The following is a 17,590-nucleotide window of genomic DNA, read 5'->3' as shown; positions in this document are numbered from 1 at the left end:
TGTGCCTGGAGTGCTCGTGATGATCGTTTGTGGAAATCCAGCTTCAGTGCTTAGCTCTTTAAACACCCACTGCATAAAAATGTATACCCTCACACACACACACGCACACATGCACACCCACCCACGCACAGAAAGCGACAGGGAGCTAGGCTAGTGCACAGTGGAAGCCTAGCTTCCAGCCAGCCTCTTAATACCAGCACAGCCCAGTGTTCTCTGTTGAGTGGCAAGCTTTGAGTCACATGTTGGCCTTACGGAAATCTGACATCTGAGGATTATCCAGCAACCCGGCTTCGGCAACAGTCACATATATATGCCACCCATTCATTCATTTTCCACATTCTTAATCACACGTCTCTCTCTGTGTATATCTGTCCTGTTAACTCTTCCCTGAAGGGCATAAAGTTCTTCATTTCATAGCCACATTATGCTGTCCTCCTGTCTCCTTACATAATAGGATGTCTGCAATTTCCTATGCTAAATAAGACCTCAGGATCCAACCAAGTAAAGACAGCGTTTGTACGGCCTCCAGATGCCAAACATGTCTCTGGTTTATAGAATAAGTTAAGGTTTATTTCCATATTCTGTGACTTCTTTTCATTGCATTAACTTTGATATACAGAATTCCATGAACTCTATTTATAGTGAAAGCAGAAAGAAATCCCAAATTGCTCAAATGCTGCTTGTGTCGTACCGGTCTAGAAACAAAGAACGCTCTCTGAGGACAGCTGTCCTATGTCATACCGTACATGAGCTCTACCAGAGAATGAAATGTTCACTCTGTACTCCATTCATCCAATTATATGCTCGGGTATTGAATACCGTACTGTAGGTCTGTTTTCCATACTGTCTGTATAACTTATTCTTGTGCTTCCCATATTTGTTATCATCTATGTGATATGCACTGAATTCACTTTTTCTTCCTTTCTATTTTAGGAGCATCTCACAAAGCAACCATCTGAGCTTAAAAAGTCAGAAATATGGTGTCAGGTAGACCTGGATTTTAAAAACCTAGTTCTACCTCTTAGTATTTGTATCACCTAGAGCAAAGCATCCAACTTTTTTGAGCCTTGGTTTTACCATCTCCAAAATAGGGGGAAATAATATCAACCTTGTAGGAAATTCAAATCAGGTAACACACATGAAAGCACTCAGTTTTGTGCCTAGCACCTGTTACATGTTTAATAAAGGTTTGTTTCCTTCCTTTCTTCTTCACCTGACCTTTATTGGTGGACAATGCCATTAAGAAACTCATTACTTTTGGAAACTTGCAGAATATCCTTTTTCAGGGATATGGGTCTTATACGTGAAAGTTCATCTTTTTTCCTTTTCTCTACTCAAACTAAAAATATAAAACTAAATAAAAACAGGACATGGATCAGCCAGCAGGATCACAGTAGAAAAGAAAATGCCTTGAAGATCTGAGAAGTCAAGTCAGTTACCAGCCTCTGTGAGCCTCTGGTTCCCATGAAGATGAAATAATCCAACATATTCACTGATTCAGCAAATATTTATTTAGTGTCTGCTATGTTCCTGGCACTCTTGAGAGGGAGGGGAATACATTTTTGAATAAGGCAGACAAAATGCCTCAAAAACTAATAATAAATAGATGAACAAGGTAATCTTAGCATTAATTGCTTTGCAGAAAAAAATAATAATAAGGCAGGGGGCTACTTAGCATAAGGTGGTTCAGATGTGGATTCAGAGGAGGTGACATTTGAGCAGAGATGAACATGATAGGAAGAAACCAGGCATTTGACAATCTGAGGGCAGAACATTCCAAACAAAGGGAATAGCAAGTGCAAAGGCCTTAAGGTGGGAAGAAGTTTAGCATGTTATAGGAACAGAGCAAGGTGAGTGAGGCTGCACAGACAGACAGAAGATCAACCGGAGGTGACAATGCAGGAGGGAATCAGGGCCATGCAGCTCATGGTAAGAAGTTAGAATTTTAGGTGTTACGGCAGCCTCTGAAGAGTTTTAAGATGGCAAGTGACTTGAGCTGTTTTGCCTTTCAAAGGATCACTCTGGCTGCTATGTGAAAAGCGCATAGTCAGGAGACAAAAGAAACTAAGAAACTATCTCAGGAGTCTATGGGAGAAACAGGTTTCAGGGGAGGAACCAAAGGTTCTTTTCCAGCCACTTTATGGTTGAGATGTTTATTATATATAAAAAAAGAACTGTCAGGCACACAACTAGATGGAGGTCTAAGGCTAGAGCTCAGAAGCCTAAGGTTGGAGATAAAAATTGGGGAATCAACGAATAAAGCTGGTATCTGAAGCTATTACTAGATGAAATGCAGGAATAAAATACAGAAATAGAGGAGTTGACCTAAGATCAAGTGCCAGGCATGCCGGGCATGCCAACATTTAACAAGCAGAGCAGAGGAACAAAAGCAGCCAATGAGGTAAGAGGAAAACCAGGAAAGAGTGATGTCAAGGAAGTTGAGGAAAGAGGAGAGTGCCGCTATCGAGAGGCTGAGAAAGACCCAGACAGAGAAGAAAAACTTGGGTTTGGCAATATGGAGGTCATTGGTGACGATGACCAAAGTACTTCAAACATACCATGCACAGTGCTAGACACACAGGCAGCATTCAGTCGTTGCCTTTTCTCTTTCCTGCCCTCCTCCATTCATTCATTCAGTAAATATTTGCTGAGTACCTACTAGGTGCCAGGCACCCTTCTGGGCACTGGAGATACAGGGATGAGCAAGACAAACAAAGGCTCTGGTGTAATCATATCTGCCTTCTCGAAGACTTCCCCTAGCAATCTGAGGGTTGGTCCAAAGAACAAGACCCCATCAGTAATACAGCATTTGTAGACCTAGATTAGGATGACAGCTTAATGGAGAAATTTCCTTAAAAGACCTTGGAAACACAACAAAATCCTGAAGTCCTGTACTACTGCATCTACATTCATAGTACTGTCTCCCCTTCAGGAAACAAAGAGTAGTTTGGCCCACATTTCTTCTCAGAACAAACGCTTTCCATTCCTATCAACCTATAGAATCCAACACAATTTCCCGCAGAATATCATTTCTGCACCCCACCATTAATCACGCTGGTCCCAAAGTCATTTATTGACTTTCCACACATTTCCTAAATAAAATGTTTATTAGCCTTTGCACCTAAGCCCTTCCCAAAATCGCATACAACAAACAATCAAAGCAGAATTAAAGGAAGAAAGCAGTAACAATTGAAGGAGACCGTACAAACGTGAATGCCCAGAGCCCTCTTCTTGGGTGGAGAAAACCATCCAGCCTAACTGAAGCACTGTCCCCAGACTCTGTCTGAGTTAGAGTGAGAATAATGGTTGGGGCATTCTTTGGCTCTTTGATACATATTTCACATTCCCTCCAAGACTATACATAGCAAGTAATTAGAAACCTAGTTCTTTCTGATGGACAATGCAGAGCATCTGTAAGCAGCCTCCTCCTCCCTGTAGGAAGTGAAAAAGAAAATGCAAACTGAAAATATAAAACCTGCACGCTCAGAGCAGCCCTCTCCCCATCAAGACCAAGTGCAGCCTGGCACATCTGGGCTTTTGCACCAAGTACAGGGATTTTACAGCTTTCTTCCATCTTCACACCACAAGTGTCAATTATTTGGGTTTGTGTTCGCCCTCCCCACCAAATCCTCTCAGCAGTTGCTTGCTATTATTAGTAAGACAGAGATATCTTTCAAAATGACCGTCTGACCCAACCAGGTTTCCCCTCTATCATTAAGAAGAAATGAACTCATCTGGTCCCTAATCAGGCCCCCAAATCCATTCTGAAATGTTCCTTTCATACGAACTGCACTTGCTGAAAACAAAGAAGGGAAGGAGCATGCTTCTAAACAGAGCCCTAGGTTGCTCGCATCGCCAGCGTGAGGCAAAGTTCAGAACAGATTTGCAAGCTTCTCACCATCATCACGGGGATAAGGATCATACCAGTCAGTATAAAATCCACACGGGGCCAATACTGCCTTCCTTCAACAGGGCCTCTGACAGCAGAAGTTAGACCCCTTCCCCAGAAGTCCACACAACATGGGGCTTCTCTCATCCTCCATTATTCTGGGACACAAAAGTGATTTAACTGTAACACATGTCAAATCTGCTGCCAAACGGACCGGCTCTCAGCAGCCGGTCCTAATCGCCGAACAGGCTTGTAAGGGTGACTTAAGCCCGGCACGAGAAACATGTGTGCAAAACTGTCAGCCATTGGGCCATGGGCACCCATCGACATTCCACTCCTCTGAGTTCCCACCCCTAGAGCCCTCGCCAACTGCCAACGTGCTCACCAGCTAGTCCACACAGAGCAAGCAGCTGCCACTCAGCCCGTCAGCAAGTGGCAGGCCGCCAGCATACAAGTTTCAGAATACGAGCATGCCCTGTCACAGTGCTGCTAAAGGTTGAAGGTCTTTGGTGTGCTAGCCTTTAGATTAGCCTCACTTGCCCTCCCACCTCCCTTCTCCCATCCCTCCCCTGTTCTGTCTCCCACGCCAGCATTTCACTCGTCTCTATAGTAACAGCATCTGGTTTCAGGGTTATAACTTTATGCAGAGCAATTCTCCTCCTAACTGAAGGCTTTTGCCAAAAGATGCACTAGCAGCAAAAAGGCTGCTGCTTAAGGTGGAGCCACGTGTCCCCTTGCCACCCCAGGACCGCGGCTATGTTCTGAGCTGCAGGGTCACAGCCGCAGCAGCACCCAGACCCAGGAAAGCGGAAAGCAGCCCTCTGACCTTGGCACACTGCTGTGTACATAGAGGAATCATTCTGGGGCTTGTAGCGCCACTCCCAGAGCCAACCCCCTCTCCTCCACACCCTGTTCTCCAATTAACCAAGCCGCACGTGGATCGAATGAACAGTGGGGCTTTCTGACTGCTTCCAAAAAGGCACCAGACCATGGCACCCTAGGGAGCAGAACGGCTCCAGTTGTTCACAAGTCCATACCCGACTTTGACACCACCGGTTCTTTCCATGCGTACAACTTAAAGTTAATCAGTTAACCTCACATGAAAGCTCATCTCACTTTATCCTCACTAGCTGTTTACAACAGCGAGGGAACCCCATAATCTCTCACTTTACAACAGCTTTCCTGTGCACAGCAAATGTTTACACACATGCCCACACACACTGAAGTGACGCATGCAGGGGAGTGGACAAATACCAGGAAGTGAAGAGTTGTATTATTAGTATTAGCTGTTGCTGTCGTGAAAATTATATTTACACTGTGCATAAGGGCCTTTCCTTGAGGACTAAAAGGGGTTCATCTCAAGTCTCAGAGCTCAAATGCAGGCTGTCCTTGCTCCTTGGCTGGTCTTAGATCAGATGGGAGGCAAAAAATCAGTATTTTCACAGGTCTTTTTCAGGAGCCACACAGAATGCAACCACCAGTACTGACATCTAAAATTATACCCTCACACACACATCCCCGAATTCTATTTCCTGTTCAACTCATCTCTAAGAAGTGGGGAACCGTTTTCATCACCCATTATTTGCCAACGTGATGTTTTCTTTCAAACTTTGTAAACCACACAGTGTTTTACTGGTGCCTTTGTTGTTTTGGAAAATCTGCCGGCCACGTTTTCAACATACACATAAAGAACAACACCGGTTCTCCAAAGCACAGGCGACAGGGGAGAGCAATCCCAGTGGCTGCAAAGAGCACTGCCATCTTTCGGCAACACGTGTTCACTACAGGGAAGTGGACAGCAGGGGCGGAGGAAAAGCTGCAACTGTTTCCTTCCTAACTTCACCTGTCATCGGGTGCTGAGAGGGCCTTCCACTCCCACAGGGAGGAAGGGAGAAGAACGCGGGTGTGGGCTTAACTGTAGAGACTCCTGGAGCTCTGGACGTAGGTGCTGGGGGAAAGAAACATCAACGTGGCAAACCTGACAAGCATGACTAATGGCAGAGGCGAGTCCCAGCGATCAGGCGGCAGCAAAGCAAAGCAAATCCCCTCCACAGAGTTCAGGAGTGCCCTCAGCAGTCTGGAAATGTACACAGGCCCGAGGCCAGGGAGAAAGGGGTGACAGCCCCACTCGAAATCAGACTGCACACTGGATAAAAGGTGAAAATGGAATCCAGAGCAGGATCACGCCAAACATAATTCCGGATTTATGAACTGCATTAAAAGTTCATTTGCACTCTTGGGCATTTATCCTAGAGAAGTGAAAACTTATTTTCACACAGAAACCTGTACATGAATGTTCAGAGCAGCTTTATTTGTAATAGCCAAAAACTAGTAATTAGCCCAGATGTCTTTCAACAGGTGAATGGTTAAACCAACTGGTATATCCATACCATGGAATACTGCTTAGCAATAAAAAGAAACAAACTATTGGTGAAAAAAAAGTAAACTGAATGAATCTCCAAGAGATTAGGCTATGAAAAAGGCCAATCCCAAAAGGTTACATACTGTATGGTTCCATTTATGCAACATTTTTGAAATGACAAAATTTTAGATGCGAAGGACAGGTTAGTGGTGACCAGAGTATAGAGATGGCAGTGGGTGGTGCTCATGGTTATAAAAGGGCAACATGAAAGGTCCTTGCTGAGTTGGTCCTGTTCAGTATCTTACCTGTGGTGATAAATACACGAATCTACACAGTTGATAAAATTGTACAGAACTAAAAACACACACATACACCCATACAAAGAAATAAGTACAAATAAAACTGAGGAAATCTGAATAAGTGGATCATAAGTGATCAGTGAATCATATCAGTGCCAAAGTCCTGGTCGTGATACTGTACTAAAGTTTTGCAAAATGTTAATGGTGGGGAATACTGTCAGTATACAAGTGATCTCTCTGTATTATTTCTCAAATATACATGTGAATCTACAATTATTTCAATAAAAATTTCAATTTAGAAAAGGTCATTTCAAATCTGCTTTTTAAAATTTCCCCTGGAAACTTTATTTAATACGATGGCCAGTTACAGAAGCTGGTCCATCTACACATATGCAGAATCAGGTAAAAGGGAGTGCAAATCCCAGATGTGCCCTTTAGTAACTGTGTAACCTTGGGAAAGTTAGTTAACCTCTGGCTTCAGTGTACTTTAAAATGACCCTAAAACACTTCATAAGTGACTTAGGGTATTAAGTAAGTAAGTTCCCAGAGTAAATATATTCAATTAATTTTAGTTGAATCTAAATCTAAGGTCCCAAGGGTCCAGAGAGTATAGTAGAGTAATTAACAGTCTTACAAGCCCAAAGGCCATAGTTCTGTCCCCATAAGCAAATGCACGGGAGTGTCAACTGGGGAGACCAGCAATAAACTGTCCCTCAAGGCCAAGGATCAAACTCCTCTCTCCCATCTTCTGCATGTTGGGGCAAGGTCTTCTGCACTGTCCTCAGACTGCTGACTGAGCTCTGAAAGGCTGGAGCAGGCTCGGCAATAAAGGACAGGGAAAGAACTAGTAGCATGATGGAGACAGCGTGAAGGGAGAGGAAGGGCCTGGAGGCTCAGGGGAGGTGACAGATGAAGGGAGAAATTGTAGAGAGGGTATTGAGTGCTGAAAAGGGAACAGCTTGCCTGACCCCCTGGGACATCCGCCTGACTTACCCTTACACCCTTTAATTTTTTTTAATGGGCTGATCCACTTGCTTCCAAACCATATGCTTCTGCTTTTGACCAGAGTTCCTACATCAAAAATTCAGCACTTTGCCCACCGAAAGTTTTCTCAGAGTTTTGACTGTTAGGAACAGGAAAAGGAGGCTCCCTTCTCAACTCTTAACTTTCAACTGCCCTTCTTCAAGGGCCCAGGTATGAAAACAGAAAGGTCCTAAGAGAGAGTTCAGGCGAGAACTGGAAGGCTGGGGCTACTCCATGGGACAGCCAGGAGGGAAGCAGTGGGCACATCCATCCTGTTCCCCAAATCCTCCCTGCGGCCAGCCCTCCAGCCAAGAGCCAGACCGAACCAGCAGCCAAGGAAAGAAGGCAGAGCAAAGGAAGGAAGGGGAGGCCCACAGGGTAAAAGTGGGGGAAAGGGCATCTATAGCTGGAAACCCATCCTGCAACGCATGCGCCAACATGTCCAGGCTTAGAAGTGAGTGTATCGGGGCTGGAATGCTACCTGCCTTCCCACCAATGGTTTCTAACTAGTCTTCCTGGCTCTGAACTCACTCCCCACTCATCCATCCATCTATAGAAGAAATCTGGTATCATTCTTCTTTTAAAGATCATTCATTACATTGCAGATGAAGTCCAAACTGCTCACATGGAATTTAAGGCTTATCATGAGCTTTCCACACGTAGCTCTGGCCACTCTCCACGCCATTCCATTCCCTGAACAGGCTACCATACCTTCGTGTACATGCTGTTTCCTCTAAATACCATGTCATCCTAGTTAACCCATTCTTCAAGATCCAACTCTCTAGAATGCTCTCTACACTCTCAAACACACCCTTCCCCAAGAAGAGCCATGCTTCTTCCTCTGTTCTCCACTGGCTCCTTGAACGTGTCTGCTTCTCAAGCAGCAGGTACAACACTGCACTATCATTTATTTAACCTCAAGCGACTGTCCTTGGACACATCATGGCAGTTGTCCCCACTACCGTATGAGCTCTTTGAGAGCAAGTATCATCTTTCTAGAGCCTTTCTACCTCCTGGGTCAAGCATAGGCGCTACACATAGTAAGTACTCATCAAGTGTTGATGAATGAATGGATTGATCCATCAATCAACCATTGAGAAAGGGGTACAGTGAGGGTACATACATGTTTGGTACTAAGTGCATCTCTAAGTGTAAAGACCCTGAATGTAGTTTTCAAACATGAACCCCATACACAAGCTAACTTTCAATTACTTGTCAAAACAGTGATTTGCTCCAAAGTTAGAGGGGGAAGTGGCTATGTTGTATCCCTTGAAAAATGTTATGTCTATGGATGAATTAAGTGATTTTTTTTAAAGAATAATCTTAACTATCTAATTTTTTCCTTATTGCCTAACTTTAGAACTTAACCTTTCACATAGACTGTAACTGCACTGTGATATGCAGAATTAAATTCAAATGAGAATTTCCCCTTGTCTGCTTAAAAATAAAAAGCTAAGAGGTACCTAGATCTGTCACATAGTAGGTTCTAAGTAAATATGTGCTTAATGACTATATGAATGAATGAACTTCAATCACAGCTTACACTGCTTTAAAAATCCAGAAGAGGGCTTCCCTGGTAGCGCAATGGTTAAGGATCCGCCTGCCAAAGCAGAGGACATGGGTTCGAGCCCTGGTCCAGAAAGATCCCACATGCCGTGAAGCAACTAAGCCTGTGCGCCACAACTACTGAGCCTGTGCTCTAGAGCCCGCGAGCCACAACTACTGAAGCCCGCGTGCCTAGAGCCTGTGTTCCACAACAAGAAAAGACACCACAATGAGAAGCCCGCACACCGCAACGAAGAATAGCCCCCGCTCGCCGCAACTAGAGAAAGCCCATGCACAGCAACGAAGACCCAATGCAGCCAAAAATAAATAAATAAATTTTAAAAAATAAATTAATTTTAAAAAATCCAGAAGAAGCATGAGAAGCTATGAGAAAGCTCAATTTTGTTCCTCGGGCCTGAAACTGGACAAATAAAACTCTGTAATGTGTTTAGGTAAACCAATAAAGAAGCTTGATAGCAACTACCTGCAAAAGGAAATTAGATTTGAAATGTCAACATAAACTTTGAGCTCTGGAAATTGCAGCCTAACTTTAAATTTATGCATAGTCAATGTTAATTATCTGTAGTAATTAGTACAGGGATAGCCTGGATATCCAGAGTTAATTCATACTTCTCATTTGAGTCTGTTGACTTTCCATACATTCATGTGGCTTCTACAATGACCTCAGGTCAGATCCAGGTTGGCAGGTGGATGGGGACTCCAGAGTAGGTGTTTGTTCCAGGACACAGTCCTGGGAGTCAGCTGGATGGCATCTGGGAAGGTACAGCACCTGAGATCCCACCTCTGACACCCAGAGCTAACAATGGAGAAAGCAGCCTTCCCTTCCTATCCCTACCCAAAGTGGCAGCCACACCATTCACATCTTCCACCTTGAACCGCCACATCTGCTGGCAAGGACAAGGCTCCTGGCATTTTATTGAGCTCTCACTACATGCCAGGCAATGTGTTAAGCACCATGCATGCATTATTTCATTCATGATGCTGTAAAATTTTGCCCAGCTGGCTTAATAATAAGACAGGGATGAAGGTTTTAGCTAAAGGACTCCAATACCTGTAACAATGTAGGGACTGAGAGTAGGGATTCTCACCATCGATTAATTCCTTAAAAGCCCCATGTTTAAAACATTTTCTACATGCCATGCTAAGCAGGTATTGTGCTAAGCACTTTACAATGCTTGTTTGATTCAATCCTCATGACAACCCCATAAGGTAAATACTTTTAACATACCAACTTACAGTTGTAATTTGAAGTTAATAATTTACCCAAAATCACACAGCAAGTGTGACAAGAAGACCAGGCAGGAAGTTTAACTTAACCACTCTCTCCTTCAAAATTAACCAACCGATGTCCATCAGGGATTACCTTCAAGAATTTTTTTTCATATTACTTAACTTCAGTATGCTTTCCTATAACTTCAAATTATATCACTTACACTCACCTCTTTTCCTATCTTGGTGTATCTATGGGCCAGGAGTTGAAGTATCCTCTAACAGGCTTCACAAATAAATGTCTTTATTTTTATTCAGCAAACACTTAGGTTAAGCTTACTATGTGCCAGCCACCACTGTAACTGCTTTACAAATATCATTAGCTCATTTCATTCTCACAATAATCTAATGAGGTATGTACCATTTTTATCATCAACATCTCTGAGGCACAGCAAGATTAAGTTACTTACCCAAAGTCACACAGCTAATAACTGTCGAAGTCAGGATTCAAACCCAGGTGGTCTAGATCTATAGGTCTGTGCTCTTAACCACTACATGTCATGCTGCCTCCCTTTAGCTAATTTGATTGATCTGTTCCAAACTCTTTAGGAACCCAGGATCACAAATTTAAACAGATCTTTGGTGAAAGAGCAGACTCATCAGAATACCTACAGAGTATACAGACCCCTGACATTCATAAAACATCTCCTCCCCAACCCTGTTTTGCAAATGCTCAAATTCACAAATATCACCGTAACATACAATTTCTGATATAATGTGTGATCAAGTGTAACTATACGAGTTTCTGAATTCCCAAGGAAAAGAAGGCTACCAGGATGACAGGCAGTGCAGGGGGTGGGCCATCCACCAGGCTCAGCCTGGGCTCACCAGTGGCACAGGGGGTCACCACTAATGTCTCTATAAAGCACAAATGACTACATGGTATGACCCTTCAGGGCTCCCCACAAATAGCCAAAATCACTATTGTTAGGTTCACACAGGCCAAGGATCTACTGTACCAAAGTCAGAAGAGTACATCGCTCACGATACGGGCTCTACTATTAAGCAGAAATCCGACTTTATCTCATAAACTTTATAAGCACAGTTCACTGTTACATGAACAATGAAGATACTTCTCTAGTCTATTTTCCCTTACGAATGTCTCTTTCCACAATACTGTTCAAAGTTTATCCTTCATTTTCCTCAAGGAATCTCTCAGTGTATATACTTGTGATCAAATTTTCCAAAGTTTAACTTCTCTACTCATTCAGTAAACCAATTTATTGAGTGGCTACTATGAATAGGCCTTATTCTAGGCACTAAGGATAAATCCATAGTGGAAAAACAGACAATAAACAAAATTTAAAAGTAAATTGTATAATATGTAAGGGGGTGATACTGCTATGGAAAAATGTAAGCAAGGAAGAGATTTACGGAGTGCTGGTGGGATGGGGTGGGAGCAGAGTGACTCCCAGTGGCTAGAGCAGAGTAGGATAGGAGATAAGTCCAGAAAGGTCAAACTAAAGGAGGGGCAGGCTGCATGGCCTGGGAGGCTATTCAAAGGTCTTTGACATTTACTCTGAGCAACTAGAAACCACTGGGGGTTTCTGAGCAGCCATAATATTTCCTCAAGCTTACAGTCTTCTTTACTTTTTAAATCTTTGTCATTATATAAACATTTCCATTAAGGTCCTCCCCAGAATCTACTTCTACTCAGAAGGTCTTCCAAGGGCCACAGCACAGAAGGTACAGGCAGGGTCTGCTGGGGCAGCTTCCTACAGCAGCCAGGCCAGAGCCTGTTTCAGTTCTCTGTGTGCAGATCAAGGAGCGGACCAACCCACCTTAGAAGACTTTACCCCCAGCGTTCAGCACCTACACAGTGACTTCCGCCTCATGTCAGTCCTCTGAACTAAGGCCAATCTGCATTAACTTATTCATATACTCATTATTAACTTCTGCCAAACTAGCCTTGAAGTTCATGACTTATGTAGTTGCCACCTGAATCCTCACCTACCTAAATTTGCCCCAGGGATGGCAACTCTCAGTGTTAGAAGATTCCAAAGCAGATGACTAACACGTAGGTATCAAAAGAATAACGTGGAATGGATTTTTTGGTGGCTTTTTAACACCCATGACTCAAATCTATGCTTTAAATAATAAAGGAATATGTTTAAAGTTGTTTTTAACAGTAAATTTTCTGGATTAATCTTGTAAGAACACAAAGGACATGGAAAGATTGCAAATTCCTTAGTTACATCTATTGTATTTTAGGGAAAATGCACTCAGCTTGTCATCCCTTGTCTAATGATGGAAGAAATACTTGTTTGGCTCTAGTGGCTTCTTAGCTAGGAGTGGGCCGCCCCACAGAATCATGGTACTCCCTAACTTAAAAACACCCTCTTTAACGCTGGTAGATTAAAAAGAAACCTACCAGATATAACTATCAAATGCAAAATGCAGGTTGAGATCCTGATTTGAACAAATCAACTGGTTTTAAAAAAGACAGGCAGAACAATTAAGGAAGCTTGAATATTTAATTGAGTATTAGATGATACTAACAAATTACTGTTAATTTCTATTAGGTATGATAATAGTATTGGGTTTTTTTAATGTATTTATTTCTTAGAAATATTTTATTAATTGGTGAAATAACACAATGTAGGATTCGCTTTAAAATATTCCAGCCAAAAAAAAAGCTGGGGGTGTGTGAGACAAGATTGGCAACATATCGGGAATTGATGAAGCTGCGTAATGGTAGATGGGAGTTCACTGTAGAATTCTCTCCTCTTTTGTTCATGTTTGATATATTCCAAAATAAAAAGCTTTTTAAAAAATTCCAGGTGGCCGACACTTTCTGAGGGGAAGGGGTTGGTGGTGCCAGGAGCAGTTAGTGAGCCACACTGCAAACAAGAGCTCACACACACACACACACACACAGGTGCGCGCGCGTGCACATCCACGCATGCACCCACTGTGTCTCCAGGCGGCGGCCGTGGTCGCATCCCCGACAGCAGCTCCAGGCAAAGTGACAGAGGACAGTGCTGTGATTTGACTAAGTGGACGTTACCTTCAGTCAGTCCCCAGCCATCTGCTGTGTGGCTGACAGGGTCTCGGTGCTCTGGCCAGGTGTCAAGCCTAAGCCTCTGAGGTGGGAGAGCCGAGTTCAGGACATTAGTCCACCAGAGACCTCCTGGCCCCACATAATATCAAACGGCAAAAGCTCTCCCAGAGATCTCCATCTCAATGCTAAGACCCAGCTCCATTCAACGATCAGCAAGCTACAGTGCAGGACATCCTATGCCAAACAACAAGCAAGACAGGCATGCAACCCCCCCCATTAGTAGAGAGGCTGCCTAAAATCATAATAAGGTCACAGACACCTCAAAACACACCACCAGACGTGGTCCTGCCCACCAGAAAGACAAGATCCACCCTCATCCACCAGAACAGAGGCACCAGTCCCCTCCACCAGGAAACCTACACAACTCACCGAACCAACCTTTCCCACTGCGGGCAGACACCAAAAACAATGGGAACTACAAACCTGCAGCCTGCAAAAAGGAGATCCCAAACACAGTAAGTTAAGCAAAATGAGAAGACAGAGGAATACACAGCAGATAAAGGAGCAATGTAAAAACCTACCGGACCAAACAAATGAAGAGGAAATAGGCAGTCTGCCTGAAAAAGAATTCAGAGTAATGATAGTAAAGATATCCAAAATCTTGGAAATAGAATGGAGAAAATACAAGAAACATTTAACAAGGACCTAGAAGGACTAAAGAGCAAACAAACAATGATGAACAACACAATAAATGAAATTTAAAATTCTCTAGACGGAATCAATAGCAGAATAACTGGAGCAGAAGAACGGATAAGTGACCTGGAAGATAAAACAGTGGAAATAACTACCACAGAGCAGAATAAAGAAAAGAGAATGAAAAGAATTGAGGACAGTCTCAGAGACCTCTGGGGCAACATTAAACACACCAACGTTTGAATTATAGGGGTCCCAGAAGAAGAAGAGAAAAAAAAAAGGGACTGAGAAAATATCTGAAGAGATTATAGTTGAAAACTTCCCTAATATAGGAAAGGAAATAGTCAATCAAGTCCAGGAAACACAGAGAGTCCCATACAGGATGAATCCAAGGAGAAACACGCCAAGACTCATTAATCAAACTTTCAAAAATTAAACATAAAGAAAAAATATTAAAAGCAGCAAGGGAAGAGCAACAAATAACATACAAAGGAATCCCCATAACGTTAACAACTGATCATTCAGCAGAAACTCTGCAAGCCAGAAGGGAGTGGCAGGACCAGTGATGAAAGGGAAAAACCTACAACCAAGATTACTCTACAAGCAAGGATCTCATTCAGATTTGACGGAGAAATTAAAACCTTTACAGACAAGCAAAAGCTGAGAGAATTCAGCACCACCAAACCAGCTTTACAACAAATGCTAAAGGAAATTCTCTAGGCAGGAAACACAAGAGAAGGAAAACACCCACAGTAACAAACCCAAAACAATTAAGAAAATGGTAATAGGAAAACATATATCGAAAACTACCTTAAAGGTAAATGGATTCAATGCTTCCAATAAAAGACGTAGACTGGCTGAATGGTTACAAAAACAAGACCCATATATATGCTGTCTGCAAGACACTCACTTCAGACCTAGGGACACATACAGACTGAAAGTGAGGGGATGGAAAAAGATATTCCATGCAAAAGGAAATCAAAAGAAAGCTGGAGTAGCAATTCTCATATCAGACAAAATAAATTTAAAACAAAGACTATTACAAGAGACAAAGAAGGACACTACATAATGATCAAGGGATCAATCCAAGAAGAAGATATAACAATTGTAAATATTTATGCACCAAACATAGGAGCACCTCAATACATCAAGCAAATGCTAACAGCCATAAAAGGGGAAATCGACAGTAACACAAGGAGAGTAGAGGATTTTAACACCCCACTTTCACCAATGGAAAGATCATCCAAAATGAAAATAAATAAGGAAACACAAGCTTTAAATGACACATTAAACAAGATGGACTTAATTGATAATTATAGGACATTTCATCCAAAAACAACAGAATACACTTTCTCCTCAAGTGCTCATGGAACGTTCTCCAGGATAGATCATATCTTGGGTCAAAAATCAAGCCTTGGTAAATTTAAGAAAATTAAAATTGTATCAAATATCTTTTCCGACCACAACGCTATGAAACTAGATATCAATTACAGGAAAAAATCTGTGAAAAATACAAACACATGGAGGATAAACAGTACACTACTAAATAACCAAGAGATCACTGAAGAAATCAAAGAGGAAATCAAAAAATACCTAGAAACAAATGACAATGAAAACATGACGACCCAAAACCTATGGGAAACAGCAAAAGCAGTTCTAAGAGGGAAGTTTATAACAATACAATCCTACCTCAAGAAACATTTCAAATAAAAAACCTAATCTTACACCTAAAGCAATCAGAGAAAGAAGAACCCAAAATCCCCAAAGTCAGCAGAAGGAAAGAAATCATAAAGATCAGATCAGAAATAAATGAAAAAGAAATGAAGGAAACAATAGCAAAGATCAATAAAACTAAAAGCTGCTTCTTTGAGAAGATAAACAAAATTGATAAACCACTAGCCAGACTCATCAAGAAAAAAAGGGAGAAGACTCAAATCAATAGAATTAGAAATGAAAAAGGAGAAGTAACAACTGACACTGAGAAAAACAGAGGATCATGAGAGGTAACTACAAGCAACTTTATATGCCCATAAAATGGACAAACTGGAAGGAATGGACAAATTCTTAGAAAAGCATAACCTCCCAAGGCTGAACCAGGAAGAAATAGAAAATATAAACAGACCAATCACAAGCACTGAAATTGAAACTGTGATTAAAATCTTCCAACAAACAAAAGCCCAGGACCAGATGGCTTCACAGGTGAATTCTATCAAACATTTAGAGAAGAGCTTACACCTATCCTTCTCAAACTCTTCCAAAATATAGCAGAGGGAGGAACACTCTCAAACTCATCCTACGAGGCCACAATCACCCTGATACCAAAACCAGACAAAGATGTCACAAAAAAAGAAAACTACAGGCCATTATCACTGATGAACACAGATGCAAAAATCCTCAGCAAAGTACTAGCAAACAGAATCCAACAGCACATTAAAAGGATCATACACCATGATCAAGTGGGGTTTATCCCAGGAATGCAAGGATTCTTCAATATACCCAAATCAATCCATGTGATAAACCATATTAACAAACTGAAGGACAAAAGCCATATGATCATCTCTACAGATGCAGAAAAAGCTTTTGACAAAATTCAACACCCATTTATGATAAAAAAACCCTTGAGAAAGTAGGCATAGAGGGAACTGACCGCAGCATAGTAAGGGCCATATATGACAAACCCACAGACAACATCATTCTCAATGGTGAAACACAGAAACCATTTTCTCTAATATCAGGAACAACACAAGGTTGCCCATTCTCACCACTATTCTTCAACATAATTTGGAAGTTTTAGCCACAGCAATCAGAGAAGAAAAAGAAATAAAAGGAATCCAAATCGGAAAAGAAGAAGTAAAATTGCCACTGCTTGCAGATGACATGATACTATATATAGAGAATCCCAAAGATGTTACCAGAAAAGTACTAAAGCTAATCAATGCATTTGGTAAAGTAACAGAATACAAAATTAATGCACAGAAATCTCTTGCATTCCTATACAGTAATGATGAAAAATCTGAAAGAGAAATTAAGGAAACACTCCCACTTACCACTGCAACAAAAAGAATAAAATACCTAGGAATAAACCTACCTTAGGAGACAAAAGACCTATATGCCAAAATCTATAAGACACTGATGAAAGAAATTAAAGATGATACAAACAGATGGAGAGATATACCATGTTCTTGAACTGGAAGAGTCAACATTGTGTAAATGACTATACTATCCAAAGCAATCTACAGATTCAATGAAACCCTTATCAAACTACCAATGGCATTTTTCACAGAACTAGAACAAAAAATTTCACAATTTGTATGGAAACACAAGAGACCCTGAATAGCCAAAGCAATCTTGAGAAAAAAAAAACGAAGCTGGAGGAATCAGGCTTCTGGAATTCAAACTATACTACAAAGCTACAGTAATCAAGACAGTATGGTACTGGCACAGAAACAGAAATACAGATCAATGGAACAGGATAGAAAGCCCAGAGA

This window comes from Mesoplodon densirostris, chromosome 1 (genome assembly GCF_025265405.1).
Source record: "Mesoplodon densirostris isolate mMesDen1 chromosome 1, mMesDen1 primary haplotype, whole genome shotgun sequence".
NCBI lineage: Eukaryota > Metazoa > Chordata > Mammalia > Artiodactyla > Ziphiidae > Mesoplodon > Mesoplodon densirostris.
Note: the sequence above shows the minus strand (reverse complement) of the source record.